The 15,925-nt window shown below is 33.7% G+C and overlaps 1 protein-coding gene and 1 long non-coding RNA gene across 3 annotated transcripts in view; one reads left to right on the top strand and one right to left on the bottom strand.

The window, feature by feature from the left end:
• LOC140805977 (zinc finger CCCH domain-containing protein 55-like) overlaps positions 1-15,006 on the bottom strand; it is a 40,768-nt gene extending 25,762 nt beyond the window's left edge. For both annotated transcript variants that reach the window (XR_012112423.1, XR_012112422.1), the window contains exons 1-3: positions 14,737-15,006; positions 14,565-14,587; positions 7,097-7,219 (exon numbers count right to left, since the gene is read on the bottom strand). The gene's annotated coding sequence lies outside the window, so the exon portion shown is untranslated. The remainder of the gene's footprint in view (positions 1-7,096; positions 7,220-14,564; positions 14,588-14,736) is intronic.
• On the top strand, positions 11,181-14,539 carry LOC140805979 (uncharacterized). The gene is made up of 2 exons (XR_012112425.1): positions 11,181-12,516; positions 14,192-14,539. It is a non-coding gene; the product is annotated as an uncharacterized lncRNA (long non-coding RNA).
• Positions 15,007-15,925: the final 919 nt, after the last annotated feature.

Genomic DNA, 15,925 nt, shown 5'->3' with positions numbered 1-15,925 from the left:
GATCTTGTATGCATCTCTGCTCAAATTTCCTTGCTTCCAATATTGTTTCAAAACGTCCCTAATATGTTCATTATGGTAGCGTAAAACATGATCAACACGAACCTGTATGAGCTCAAAGATCTTTGATTTTGAAGCTGGGAGGTGTTTTTGGTGGTCGCTTTTCGTCTTAGAAAATTTTGACGCCTCGATACTTTCAATAATCTTGTCCACAGATTTCTTCAGGATGATCTTGTATACATCTCTGCTCAAATTTCCTTGCTTCCAATATGGTTTCAACACGTCCCTAATATGTTCAATGAGGACGAATTTGAAAACATTGACCGCCTTAATCTTATTACTCGAGCTTTCATCAACCTCAGGGACCACCATGTTTCCCTTCTCAGTTTCCTTTTGCAGTCCCTCCACTCTTTTCCCTCCAACAAATAAAGTTGTTGTCTTTCCAGAGTTTTTCTCTAGTACGCTCAGAGGGTCAATAGCACTCATGTTCAAAGTAGGTTGAAAATTGACTTATGAGTGTGCAATGATCAACACGAACATGTATGAGCTGAAAGATCTTTGATTTTGAAGCTGAGAGGTGTTTTTGGTGGTCGCTTTTAGTCTTTGGAAATTTTGATGCCTCGATAGATTAAATAATCTTGTCCACAGATTTTTTCAGGATGATCTAGTATGCATCTCTGCTCAAATTTCCTTGCTTAAAATATGGTTTCAAAACGTCCCTAATATGTTCATTATGGTAGCGTAAAACATGATCAACACGAACCTGAATAAATCAAATCAAAGATCTTTGAGCTCATACAGGTTCGTGTTGATCATGTTTTACGCTACCATAATGACCATATTAGGGACGTTTTGAAACCATATTGGAAGCAAGGAAATTTGAGCAGAGATGCATACAAGATCATCCTGAAAAAATCTGTGGACAAGATTATAGAAAGTATCAAGGCATCAAAATTTCCTAAGACTAAAAGCGACCACCAAAAACACCTCTCAGCTTCAAAATCAAATATCATTCAACTCATACAGGTTCGCGTTGATCATTAGACACTCATAAGTCCATTTTCAACTAACTTTGAACAGGAGTGCTATTGACCCTCTGACCGTACCAGAGGAAAACTCTGGAAAGACAACAACTTTATTTGTTGGAGGGAAAAGAGTGGAGGGACTGCAAAAGGAAACTGAGAAGGGAAACATGGGGGTCGCTGAGGTTGATGAAAGCTCGAGTAATAAGATTAAGGCGGTCAATGCTTTCAAATTCGTCCTCATTGAACATATTAGGGACGTTTTGAAACCATATTGGAAGCAAGGAAATTTGAGCAGAGATGCATACAAGATCATCCTGAAAAAATCTGTGGACAAGATTATTGAATGTATCGAGGCGTCAAAATTTCCTACGACTAAAAGCGACCACCAAAAACACCTCTCAGCTTCAAAATCAAAGATCTTTGAGCTCATACAGGTTCGTGTTTATCATGTTTTACGCAACCATAATGAACATATTAGGGAGGTTTTGAAACCATATTGGAAGCAAGGAAATTTGAGCAGAGATGCATACAAGATCATCCTGAAGAAATCTGTGGACAAGATTATTGAAAGTATCGAGGCATCAAAATTTCCTAAGACTAAAAGCGACCACCAAAAACACCTCTCAGCTTCAAAATCAAAGATCTTTGAGCTCATACAGGTTCGTGTTGATCATGTTTTACACTACCATAATGAACATATTAGGGACGTTTTGAAACCATATTGGAAGCAAAGAAATTTGAGCAGAGATGCATACAAGATCATCCTGAAAAAATCTGTGGACAAGATTATTGAAAGTATCGAAGCATCAAAATTTCCTAAGAATAAAAGCGACCACCAAAAACACCTCTCAGCTTCAAAATCAAAGATTTTTCAGCTCATACAGGTTCGTGTTGATCATTGCACACTCATAAGTCAATTTTCAACCTACTTTGAACATGAGTGCTATTGACCCTCTGAGCGTACTAGAGAAAAACTCTGGAAAGACAACAACTTTATTTGTTGGAGGGAAAAGAGTGGAGGGACTGCAAAAAGAAACTGAGAAGGGAAACATGGTGGTCGCTGAGGTTGATGAAAGCTCGAGTAATAAGATTAAAGCGGTCAATGCTTTCAAATTCGTCCTCATTGAACATATTTGGGACATTTTGAAACCATATTGGAAGCAAGGAAATTTGAGCAGAGATGCATACAAGATCATCCTGAAGAAATATGTGGACAAGATTATTGAAAGTATCGAGGCGTCAAAATTTCCTAAGACCAAAAGCGACCACCAAAAACACCTCTCAGCTTCAAAATCAAAGATCTTTGAGCCCATACAGGTTCGTGTTGATCATGTTTTACGCTACCATAATGAACATATTAGGGACGTTTTGAAACCATATTAGAAGCAAAGAAATTTGAGCAGAGATGCATACAAGATCATCCTGAAGAAATCTGTGGACAAGATTATGGAAAGTATCGAAGCATCAAAATTTCCTAAGACTAAAAGCGACCACCAAAAACACCTCTCAGCTTCAAAATCAAAGATCTTTGAGCTCATACATGTTCGTGTTGATCATTGCACACTCATAAGTCCATTTTCAACCTACTTTGAACAAGAGTGCTATTGACCCTCTGACCGTACCAGAAAAAAACTCTGGAAAGAAAACAATTTTATTTGTTGGAGGGAAAAGAGTGGAGAGACTGCAAAAGGAAACTGAGAAGGGAAACATGGTGGTCGTCGAGGTTGATGAAAGCTCGAGTAATAAGATTAAGGCGGTCAATGCTTTCAAATTCGTCCTCATTGAACATATTAGGGAGGTTTTGAAACCATATTGGAAGCAAGGAAATTTGAGCAGAGATGCATACAAGATCATCCTGAAGAAATCTGTGGACAAGATTATTGAAAGTATCGAGGCGTCAAAATTTCCTAATACTAAAAGCGACCACCAAAAACACCTCTCAGCTTCAAAATCAAAGATCTTTGAGCTCATATAGGTTCGTGTTGATCATGTTTTACGCTACCATAATGAACATATTAGGGACGTTTTGAAACCATATTGGAAGCAAGGAAATTGGAGCAGAGATGCATACAAGATCATCCTGAAGAAATCTGTGGACAAGACTATTGAAAGTATCGAGGCATCAAAATTTCCTAAGACTAAAAGCGACCACCAAAAACACCTATCAGCTTCAAAATCAAAGATCTTTGAGCTCATACAGGTTCGTGTTGATCATGTTTTACGCTACCATATCCATTAGTCGGAAACACTGATGATATTTGTTTGCAATTATGCTACAGTGCAATATTTATGAGGTCCAATGCTATTCTTTTCTATTTCGCTTTTTACCCGTGGATCAATTTTGTAGGTTTTGATTTGTTTATGATTTATGATAAGAACAATCCTGGGTTAATTTGTTCTACTCCGCAGTCTTTTCTAGGATATATCCTGTTTTTACTTTGATAAAAGTCCAATGAGAGCGTGGTTTCTTTTACTAGAGGATTATTGGCTTATTTTGAATATTTAATAAGCTATTAGAGATTTTAAGAGTTGCTGTTTATAAGATGTTAGATCTTTTTCACAAAATGAGCTCTCAACTTGTTTTCAATAATTGGCTCTATGGTCTTGTAAGATTGTTTTGACATTTCATTTTTGTACATGCAATGGAATAAAAGTTTTTAAAATTTTTAGAAATGATTAAGCATTTGGTTTATGTTATATTGATTGTAAGATCCTAACATAAATTTGCAAAATTTTATTGAAAAAATAAGAATTAATGTTGTGTGTGGAACCATATCTAGCATTTCTGTAACATTTTAGTATGGGATCAATAGAAGAGTTGTTAATCCGGAAACATTATTGTGGAATATTTTAGATGGTAAACTAATGTGATTTTATTCATCTCAAAGGGGTTATATACAATAGAATCAACTAATTAATACATGATGATTAAGATAATTTCTCCTATAACCATGCTAAAAAAAATCTTTCCTGATGAAACAAAATACCTTTCAACATAATTGTCTTCAAGATTCCCTCTCAAGTCAGAAAAGAAATATTGTTCATTCTCAACTTGGAAGAAATAGTTTTAAACAATGGATTACCAATACTATATGTTTGTGTGAACTTTAAAACCAATCTTGCTTTGTAGCTTTCTATTGACCCATCCGAGTTAAATTCTACAGTGAAAACCCATTTGAAACCCACATTCTTTTTTCCTTCATTCGAGTGTACTAGTTTCTATTTCTACTATTTCCAACAAGACTTGTATGTAACACTTATCTGTAGAATAGTAGTTCATGAAAAGTTGCATTCTTGTTGTTACCACATTAAAAGAATAACAAAGATAGAAACTTCGTATATAAAACGCAAGATTAGACTATTGTACGAGTCTTATTGATGTTGACATTTATTTTCCAGACCACCTTATTCACATTGCCCTTTGATTTCTTGTTGAACCCTTTGCACATAAATTTTAAGTTCTTTGGATGCTAAAACTTTCTTTTAGTCCTTGGTCCTGAATAGAATCAATACAATAATTTGTTAAAAGTTTATAAAGTTTTTCCTGCATCAGCTAGAAATGCATTATAGCTCTATCCAAAGTAAATGAATGCGGCCACACAGGTTAGTTTCATTTTTTTGGTATGGTACTTGTGTTGATATTTATTTGTCATGGATAATTTTTGCGAGGATGTGTAAAGGTTTCAAAAAATGAATGCTTATGAATCAAGTTATGATTATCTTTTTCTTTAAATGTTTCTGTGTGAGTTACTGATGACCTTAAGTGAGTTACTAGCAATACCATATTTACTTGTTACCATTAGATAAAAGATAAATGCATAACTCAATAGATTTGGTGATAATTGTCAAAAAAAAAAAAAAAAATTGGTGATAATATGAGCCTCCGGTCATATCGTGGTTTATTTGCTCAATTAAATCACATTCACAACACAGTTCATTTCTCCTGCATGACCAATTACTTAAGGAACTGAACGATCTTCAGTAATGCTACTACAATCTTGATCTTTTATGTTCGTGGTATTTTTTTCATGTTCTTTGATAATTGTTAGTTGCTTGCTGGTGTAATCTCCGCACACGCAAGTGACCCAGACTGGATCGTGACGCGGAAGATCCCGCAAAATTGAAATAAATCTTAAAAAAAAAAGAAAATTTGTGCTAGACTCAATATTTGAATTATTTTGCACAAAAGTTTATTAATTCCAAGAACATTTTGGATGGAAAATATAAATACAAATCTTGGAAAGCTTCTTTTGCAAGATATTTGTGAACTTTGGCAACTTTTGCATCACTTTCATGGATTTAAACATTAGGTTTTTCTTTTGTTTGAATTTTATGGGGTAGATTTTTATATGTTAAATTTAGGATATGGTTGAAACAAGTGATTTTTTTTTGTGTTTTGAGTTTGATTTGATCTTATTATGTTTCAATTTATTGATTGGTTTTTTACTTCGCACTTATGATGCAAACCAAAATCCTAAAAAAAAACTTTAAAATGGAGGTTTGAGGGTGTAGGGAAAAGGAGGGCCACAAAGCTCAATGTTATGGACCCAGATATATTGAGCCTAGACCAGAATATTCTCAAGGGCACGAGACTCTTATATCTCATATAATTGGAAGAATCTAGAGAAGGTTGGGAATAAGTATAGAGGGGTTTCTTAGGAAGAGATTATTAATGCTTATTTGGTTGTTAGGCTAGATCGAACTAGGGGCGAGAGGATTTTTGGTCTTTCTTCTAGTAGAGGACTTGTTCCTTCTCTGAGTTTTATTGCTCATATTAGTTTCTTAGTAAATCGGTCTATTTTATTCTTTATCTATAGTTAATTCAGATATTTGTGTTGTCTGAAAAAATGGTTCGTATCACTGTCGTAGCATAATGCCCTTGACTACTTTGTAATTTGTATAACATTATACTCAAAAAGATCTATGGCGAAAAAATATCCACTCTCATTGGACTTCTATCAAAGTAAAAACGAGATATATTTTTTAAAAGAACTGCAGGAGTTGGGATATGTTTACCCAGAATCATTCTTGTCATAAACAAATCAAAACCTGTAAAACTGATCCACTGCTAGAAAAGGAAATAGAAAAGAATACCATTGAGCCTCATAAATATTGCTTGGTAGCATAATTCCAAACAAATATCGTTATTATCTCCAACTAAATATAGCATTATTGGAACAATGGTTATCGTAGGGTAAAAGATAATTGATACGAACCTGTCGTGGTCAATGATCTTCCTTTTTTATGCTGAGAGGTATTCCTGGTGGTCGCATTTAGTCTTGGGAAATTTGGATGACTCGATACCTTCAATAATCTTATCCACGGATTTCTTCATAATGATTTTGTACACATCTCTGCTCAGGTTCCCTTGTTTCCAATATGGTTTCAAAAGGCCCCTGATATGTTCGATGAGGACAAATTTGGAATCACAGACCACTTTTATGTTCATATAACTTTTTCTAGGGGTCAAAGCTTTATTTAAATATCCTTCAGCATTGCAGCTATCACCACGATATACATTCTGGTGAGGCAAATCCACTTGTGTTGTGTCTCCAACACGATAACTAGAAGTATTTGGTCTCACGTCCATCTCAAATTTATGGTATGGACTTTGACTTCTACTTGGGATAAATTAAGTGGTTAGTCATCGAAGAATAGGAAACAAAAACCATAGCATTGTTAAGATATTATTCAATTCCTTAAATTTCATCACAAAGTTAAGCAATCGGTTATGCCATAGAAAATGAACTATTGTGCAATGAGTATGATTAATTGAGAAAATAAACCATGATATGAGCAGATGTCCATTATATCACCAACTCTATTGAGTTATACCATTTATTTTTTATCTCATTGTAGCAAGCAAATATTGAATTACTTCACATTGCTATGATATTAGAAGTTAACTCATTTAATCTCATGAATAATTAATGGACACATTTCAAGAGAAATAAAGAATCTAAACTCGATTTATTGCTGCCATACATTTCTTAACACCTTTGCACATGGTCATAAAAATTATCCATGACAAATAAAAATCAACACGATTCACCACACCAAAAAATGAAACTAACCTGTATGGCCACATTGATTTCCTCAGGATAGAACTATAATGCATCTCTAGCCACCAATCATCGAGACTGGGAGACATTTTGGTACAGGACAAACTTTAAGAACTGGTTCCATCCATATTCCAACTAAAGTGATTAAATAAGGTCAATGAACTTTTAACAAATCGTTGTATTGATACTATTCAGGTCCTAAATAACAAGAAACTTGAAACTTTACGGGCAAAGGTTTCAACGAGAAAAAAAATGGAAATGTGAATAAGAATGCCAGCATAAAAGACTTGTAGTCTTAGACAACAGTTGAAAGCGAAAATTCTAATTTTGGTCTTGTATATTTGTTTTTTTGCAATTTCGGTCTCAATCTGTTGCATAATTTCAACCTAATCCGCTATTTTTTTGTGCAATTTTATTTTTTTTCCGACGTGGTGCCATATGTAGCTGACGTGGCGTTGACAAGATGTTCACCAGCGCAGTGTCACATCAGTACTCTAGCAGACAAAAAAACTAAATTGTCGAAAATAAAAATACAGGACTAAGATTGAAATTTTACAAAATAAATGACCAAAATTGAAAATAGTCAAACATATAGGACCAAAATGCAATGTTTCCTAGTTGAAATACTGCTTTCTGGAAAAAAAAAACATAGAATCTAGTAATCTTGGTAATATAGAGTATCTAAACTTCCTTGATATCTTTTTAATGCGCTCACAACAAGAATGAAACTTTTTTTAAACCTATATGTGCCCCATGTATTGGTACAAATAGGTCTTGTCAGGAGTCATATATAAAGCACAAGAGACAGCTATGTAAAATTCCTCTCGCATTTGGTTATTGATAGAACCATGCTCGCCTTAAGGTGTAGCAATGTGAAAATATATAGATACAGCTTCAAGTACCTAATTTTTATCTCTAAATCTAAAAAAAAAATTAACTCGGTGCTGAAAATAGAAGATTTTATTGCCATGTTTATAACGTACATTCAAGATCTCAGGAGCAATTCTTTACAAGTTCGTGATTAAAGAAGAAATGATAGTTCAGCCTTCATGACACAAATCAATATTTACGAGCTATACAATTTTGACTACAGAAGTAAGAGATTGCCCTAGCTGAAGACAAAACAGTATGCTAGTAATTTGGACACGAGTAAAAATAACGAGAACATTACAATAAATAAATCATGTGCATATTTAAATTACATCTGTGCATATTCAACAAACACTAAAGTAATAAGTTTTACAATCATAACGACAATAACTTCTCGCTCATACATAAGCGTGACATAAGATATTTTGTGGATATGTAATTGTCACTTGCCACATGAATGCATATTAAATCAAATTAAGTGAAGCCACAATCGAAAATATGATCTTTGTTATAAATCAGAGAATGTATTTTATAGTAGGTTGATTCCTAACTCCAATCGTACAAAACAAAATAAGACCTTTTTTGGTTTGTACTCGGACCATAAGCTATCATAGTTTCAGTATCTTTCAGGTTCGCTCTTCAAGTTACAAGCTGAATTTTTGTGGGTGTGGGTGTGGGTGTGGGTGTGAGTGTGAGTGTGGGCGCTCCAAGCTTATTCTAACTGTGGATAACGATCCAAGGATTTACATCTCCAATAAGACCTGATATGTCAGTTTTGATTCATAAAATGAAAGGAAATATACGCATTAGGTAGCTTCCAACCTACGACACATTGTGAGACTTGTTCTTCAAATCTGATAATGAATACGATGTCGGAATAGTTATTATATAACATCCAAGCATAATAGATTATCACAAGATTGCATCATGCACTTTCAACATTCCTAGAAACTAGTAACATAGATGATGAAGCTTTGTTGCTGTTCAGAATACTGCCTAAACCCATTTTAGCTCTGGAAGATATCCCATATTACAGCTAGGACCTGATATCTGCTACAGAGAGGCAGAGGCCTATCCGTCGAATGATCACATTCCCAGCTAAATCGTAATATTAAAGCATTAAACATTTATCATAAGATTTGTGATAAGTAATTGGAATTTTAAAAATAGATGAGTACCTAATTTGTCATAATTTAAGTGCAATTCCACATTATGATGCATGTCGAGTTTTTTTGATTTTATTCGTTTTATGAATAAATATGGTATAATAATTAATTATATTGTTATTGCAGGTGAATGAAACAAAGAAACATGAAACTGATCATGAAAGCCCAAAAAAACACCACTTTGGGGAAGAAAGTACGGAGTCCTGGCCCATCACGAAAAGTTGGAGGTGCCCTCCACAATGAAAATAATTTGGAAGTCGCTTTTGTGTCGCGGGACTATTCCTAGGGGGGCTAGAACTCAAGTAGGACTGTTTGTAAATTATGGAAAAAAAAAACCATACGAACAAAAGGAGAAAAGGGAGAACAAAAGAAAAGAGGCAAGGAGAGAAAAAGTGAAGCGAATTCATGAAATTGAAGGCCTTCTAACATTTTATTTCTTATTCCTTTTTCTTTCAATTACTCCATGATGTTTTCAAAAATAATTTATGATTTTTTGGTTTAAAACGTGAAAGCCTAAAAGTAGAGTTTTATGATTTTATTTATTAGTTTTATGCAGTAATATGGTACAACAATTAATAATATTGATTTTATAGGTGAATGAAGCGCAGAAACACGAACCATGAAAACGAAACACAACACTTTAAGGCAGAAAGTATGGCTGCCATCATGAGAAGTGGGAGGAGGCACGCCTCCATAATTGAAATAATTTGAGCAGTTGGTTTACCGCAGCGGAGCCATCCCGAGGGGCCATAGTGCTAGGACAACGTTATGGAAGGGTCCTAATGTGACTAGAACTCAACTTCGAGATGTTTGTAAAGTGAGTAAGTCTTCTATTAGACGGTGTGACTGATCTATATCTATGAGAAAGGTCGACCCGGTTCACAATTGGAATGAAAAGTAATACTTTAGAAATAAAAAATATTCTTTTCCATGGGTCGGGTTGGAAATCCGTTGGTTTACCGCTGAGGGGCCATAGGGCTAGGACAACGTCATTGAAGAGTCCTAAGGTGGCTAGAACTCAACTTGGACGTGTTTGTAAAATATGGAAAGGATCTATTCATGAGATTGACCAAAAGAAAAAGAAAACCTATAAAAACACAAGGAGAAAGGGAGAACAAGTGAAGAGAGGCAAGGAGAGAAAGGATGAAGCAAATTCAATAGATTGAAAACCTTCTACCTTTTTTTTCCTTTTCTTTTTTTTTTTATTATTCCATGATGTTTCCAAAAATAGTTTATGCATTTTTGGGTAAAAACATGATAGTTTCTAGGAATGCTTTTGGAAGTCAACATGTAGCTTGAATGAAAACTATTAATTTGTAAATTTGGTTTACGCATATAAATTGTTTATTCTATTTGTTATGTGATGTCAATTAATATCTCGATCAATAGTTAATTTAATATTTGGAAATCGTGACGAGCTCAAGAGAAAATCCGTTGATTAAGCTATAGAACCGAATAATTATATGTTAGTTTCATATAGGCTAGAGATCTATGTAGCACGGATACCTTAATTTTTTTTTTGAAGTATCGGATACGGATATGACACGCGGATACGCGTGTCGGATACCTCAAAATCCGTATCGTTGACTTTGTTTAGGGTTGACCAGCCGGATACGTTTTGGACACAGCGAGGGCACGCCATGGATACGCCGTATACGTTTTTCGGATACGTTTGGGCAAAATTGCAAATATTTAAAAGTTTTAGGGATTAATTAAAAAATTAAAATTTCTAGGGACTAAAAGGAAAATAATTTAAAATAAATTGGGCTAGGCTTTTAAATCCCTAAATACATTTGTCCATCTCTTTCATTCCATTTCTGCTCAAGCGGCTCTCAAATCAACAGATATGGATGTTTGATTTCTTTTTACTTGCTTAAAATGGATTTTGCATTTAATATTTTGTACTTAAGATATTATGATTAATGAAATATTACATCTATCTCTATAATTTTTACTTTTCAATACTAAATTTATATAAATATAACTATATAATATTATATATATATATATATATATATATATATATATATATATATATATATATATATATATTAATGATTGTCGTATCCTAACCGTATCGTGTCTTATATTTTCAAAATTTGACGTGTCGTCGTATAAGTATCGTATTCGATACGATATTCGTACCCGTATCCATGCAACATAGCTAGAGATAGACTTGCACGGCCTGTGTGACATTTGATTGAAAACCTAAGCCTTATCTGCCTTGTTAATTGAATTAAAGCGTGAGGACTTTCGGTTAACAATTCAAGCATAAAATCAACTAAGGGAGGATAGCCTAGATTCGAGTGAAGTGTTGAGGAAATACAGTAATCAGAGATCTCAGTCTCATTGATTTCTTGATTCTTGTTGTAGTTAATTGTTTATTTATTTTATTTCCTTTAATTTAACAAAATTTGCTCGAATTTGTAGGTTTAAATAAGGTAAAAGAGGATACGATTTTATCAATTAACGATCACTTAAGCACACTCCTAGTAGGAATGGTACTTTATCACTTGCTAAGGTCAAAACACATGCACTTGAACTATATCAAAGTCGTACAATTTAGACCAAACAAAAATAGCTAGGAAAGATAAACAAAGCATTAAAGTAAACTATCAAAAGGTAAAACCACCCATGAAAGATAACAAATTGTCAAAAAAACTTCATCCCAGGCCACCATTATCACTTGCACAGATCAATTCAGCGCCTAGAGAATCTAAGTAGGAATACCACCGTATTCGACCAATACTTTCCGCTGACACTATAATGACAAACAAGCATCATAACAAACACGAGCATCAGCCAAATCTGGCCACATCTTTTGATTCTGGTATCTCCAACCAGATAAAAACATTTCATCATAATGCCATTCTTCATAATAAGAAGTTTACTAGTAATGGAATTTAAGCTAATTTATATGGCTATTAGATATGTTACACTCCTTCAACAAAAGATTTGGTAACCATAGTTCTGCTCTTAAAATTATACGTAAGAAAACTTTAGAACTTTTTGACAATTATGTATGGGGTACCGTACTAAAGAACTTGACATGGAAATTTTTAAACCAAAGCATTGAAATCAGTCATAAAGCTATCTTGTTTCTCTGGCTATGTTTAAAATCATCCCCAATTATCACATCATCGCAGTGATGTACCTTTCTCCAATCTGCTTTACCATCTTTAATGGACCATTCAAATCACTTTGATTACACTAATGTGAAACCATCGACTGTAATTTAGTTAAAGCCGCTCGAAATACCCAAATCCATGCTTAGCAAACAATTATCATACTAGCCTGATGTTTTATATGTTCTATTTCGTTGTCCATTCATTAAAATAATGATGTCCTTACAACAGAGGATTCTTTTATGTTTCCTGACATTACAAAAATAAAAGTGTAATGCCCTAGATTTCATATTATGTTAAACGAAGATTATTGAATTTGAACTAATGTGATTATAGCCGGGCCATTACGAGACCAAATTTGGCGCCCGAGCGGTAATTGTTGACCGCCCGAGCGCCAATGTTCAACAAGAACATGTTCGGGCAGAGGATGTGGCGCCCGGGCGTTAGTTTTTGACCGCCCGAGCGCCAAGGTGTAACACGCCGAGTATTGGGACAGAGAATGCCGCGCTCGAGCGGTAGTTTAGCACCGCCCGAGCGCCAACCGATATACAAGAAACGTGACACGTTGCTTTTACATGCAAGTTTAAATATATATATAACGCTTCCTTCAGAAATAGGGAAGAACAAAGAAAAGGGAACGAGAAATCCTCCAGTTACGCCTTTATATTTCGATCCGTCCGTCCAAATTTGAATCCGAGTACGACACCGTGTTCCTAGCAACGACAGCTACTACAGGACGTAAGTTTTGTTACGTTTTGTTAAGATTTGAAATTATGCTATGTCCAAAATCAGATACGATTCATATAGTGTTCTTAACATAGTAGACATCATAGAATCGAAGTCAGATTAAGAAACAGATTGATTATGGAATTGTTATGAATTTCAGAGTTAAATTGACTGAGATGTGATGTCAGATTTGTACGGTGGTTGATTATAAGTTATTGGAATTAGTATATACTGGTGTGGTATCACCGGTATCGCAGAATTATACGGTTGTACCGTCAGAATTTGATAAGACAAAGATGTCTTGATTTGAATAGAATATTGATACAGTATATTGATATTGTCATTGCCAGATTGAACATTGACAGACTTTGAGTCGAGACTTCGATTGTATCAGAGCGACAGAACGAAAGGTATAAATAAATATTGATTCGGGATTGCACAACTCGAGTCAGGTTTGACTTGAGTTTCCCAAAATCACATACTTTTTTTTATTGCATTGATATTTGCAGATTATCAGATGGATATGTTTAGTCTATTGAATTATAGCAGAGCCAGAGTTTGAGTCTAGGGCAGATCAGCCTAGCTAGGGCAGAACGGCCGAGTCTTTGTCAGAACCGCTGAGACTCTAGACTTACGGTGTATCGATGAGCTTAGATGTAGATCGACGTCTATTGTAGACATTCGATACAGCATACCAAAGTCTAAATTAGATCGGGATCCCTAGATTAGAAATAAGTTGAGATAAAATAACGAGCCATTGATTAAATACAGATTGGTATTAATTCATGTAGTCAGACTGGATACATGTTTTAATGTTTGTTTATGCTCTTATATATGTTTTATATGATTGCATGCTTCCATTGTTTATACTGAGATATTTATATCTCACCGGAGTTATCCGGCTGTTGTCTTGTTTGTATGTATGCATGGCAACAGGTGGGACAGGTTCAGGTTCACAGAGGTGAAGAAAGATCGAGTAGAGTAGAGACTACGGACTTAGACTAGAGATAGGGTTTAAACACTTGATAGTTAGTTGTTGAACCTGAGATGTGTATGATTGTATATTGTATCAGATTTATACTTTTATACTGATATGTATAGGAGTTTGATTCCATTACCTTCCGCATTTAAAAAAAAAATTAGACCTTGTTTGTTATAATTGATTAAATTAGTCCCAATAATGATTAAGAAGATGATTAGCGTCCGGGTCCCCACAAAAGACACTGAATGTTTGAAACGCTTAAAGTAGCAATATTATTCCGAATTAATATCCAACCAGTCATTAACATATGCTATTTAACATTTGTATTCTACCATTTACACTGTTTTATTGGAAGGAAAACTTCACCAAAATTTGGTATTTTCCCAATTTGGTTAAGCACTCATTCCAATCTTCCCTATATCAAAAATCGAGATTCACTTGCGAATATAAGACAGATCAAATCATTTCACGGGATTTTGAAAATAATAACCAAGGAATCACCAGATCTCATCACTACCCATTACAAATATTAAAAAACAAAGAAATTGATGACAAAAATAAAGTTGACAGCATCCGGGTAAGAAAAATGAAAAAGCTTTTTATGCTAATACCTCGTTGAATCTTCCCAAAATCTCTGCAAAAGAGATAAAAGGATGAAAAATATATGAGAAATAAGCCGTAACAAAACTGAAAATTGAAAATTTTACCACAACAAAAAAAAAATACTGAAAAGAAATGGATAAGAGAGGGATTCCTCGCTAATTTATACACAGATTAACTTACAGAGACGAAAAGTATCAAAAATGGATTACTGAGCCGCCACACACAAAACTCAGAGAAAGCTGACTCCAATCCGACTGTAAATTTTGTGTGAGAGAGAGAGATGTGGACAGATAGGAATTCCCTGTCAAAATTTATACTCGGAACAGAAAAATGAAATTTGAGAAATCGCAATTAGATTCTGTTGACATCATTTGACCATTTTATAAATCGGAAATTTATAATTAAATTTGGAGTACAAAAAGTTTTTGTTGATTCAAATTCTTAGTTTTTGTTCTAAAAATCAATGTGGTCGTATCTCCCACCAAGATTTGTAATCAATGCATTTTACTTTACAAGAGAATTCGTTCTTTTAAAAAAGTTTTGTTATTTTGCTAATTAATTGTGTTCATACGTGAAGTGACATTCAACTATTAGATTCGATAAAATATATCAAAATAATAAATCAAATATATGAGTGAAACCTCATTGATGGTGGATATGAGATTAACACAATGGATAAAAACCATATCAAATCTGTGTTATAAAGTTTGGAATGAAAATTTAAAATAATGGATTTCATATTCAGAACAAATGCTTTAGGTTAGATATTTTATTGATTCTGAGTATTTATGGTCACTCGTAATCTATAATATTTGCGGTCTTACGGATTTATATTCGTGAGACGAGTTGACTCGGTTCATAATTACAATGATAAGTTATAAATTTAATATAAAAATAATATATTTTCATGGATGGATCGAGTTGAAGATCTGTCTCACAAAATTATATGTGAGACAGTCTCATATGTTTTTTCTAAAAAATTATTTTGTGCCTCTCATCCCAAAAACATATAATTTATTTTAATAACATGTATATATGTGTGTGTGGGAAAACATTGTTTGTTATTGAGTTTTTGAATAAAATTAAAATTTCATATCTTAGAAAATATATATAATCTATACATTTTACTTTATAACAAGTGGGTTAGTAAATTTATAATCGTGAATTTCATATTTTGGACTCAATTTTTAAATGTGGATAGTTTATTGACGGAGTATTTATATAAGGTCACTCATAATTTATAATATATTTGTAATCTATAATATACTTGCAATATTTATAATTTACAATTACAAAAAAATCTAGAATTTATGGACCATTTATAATTTTATAATCAGAAATTTATAATTAAATAATTTAAAATTTTGAT

The sequence above is a fragment of the Primulina eburnea genome, chromosome 11, assembly GCF_022965805.1.
Source record: "Primulina eburnea isolate SZY01 chromosome 11, ASM2296580v1, whole genome shotgun sequence".
In the NCBI taxonomy this organism is placed as follows: domain Eukaryota; kingdom Viridiplantae; phylum Streptophyta; class Magnoliopsida; order Lamiales; family Gesneriaceae; genus Primulina; species Primulina eburnea.
The sequence above is the reverse complement of the archived record's forward strand: the minus strand, read 5'-3'. Positions and strand labels throughout refer to the sequence as shown.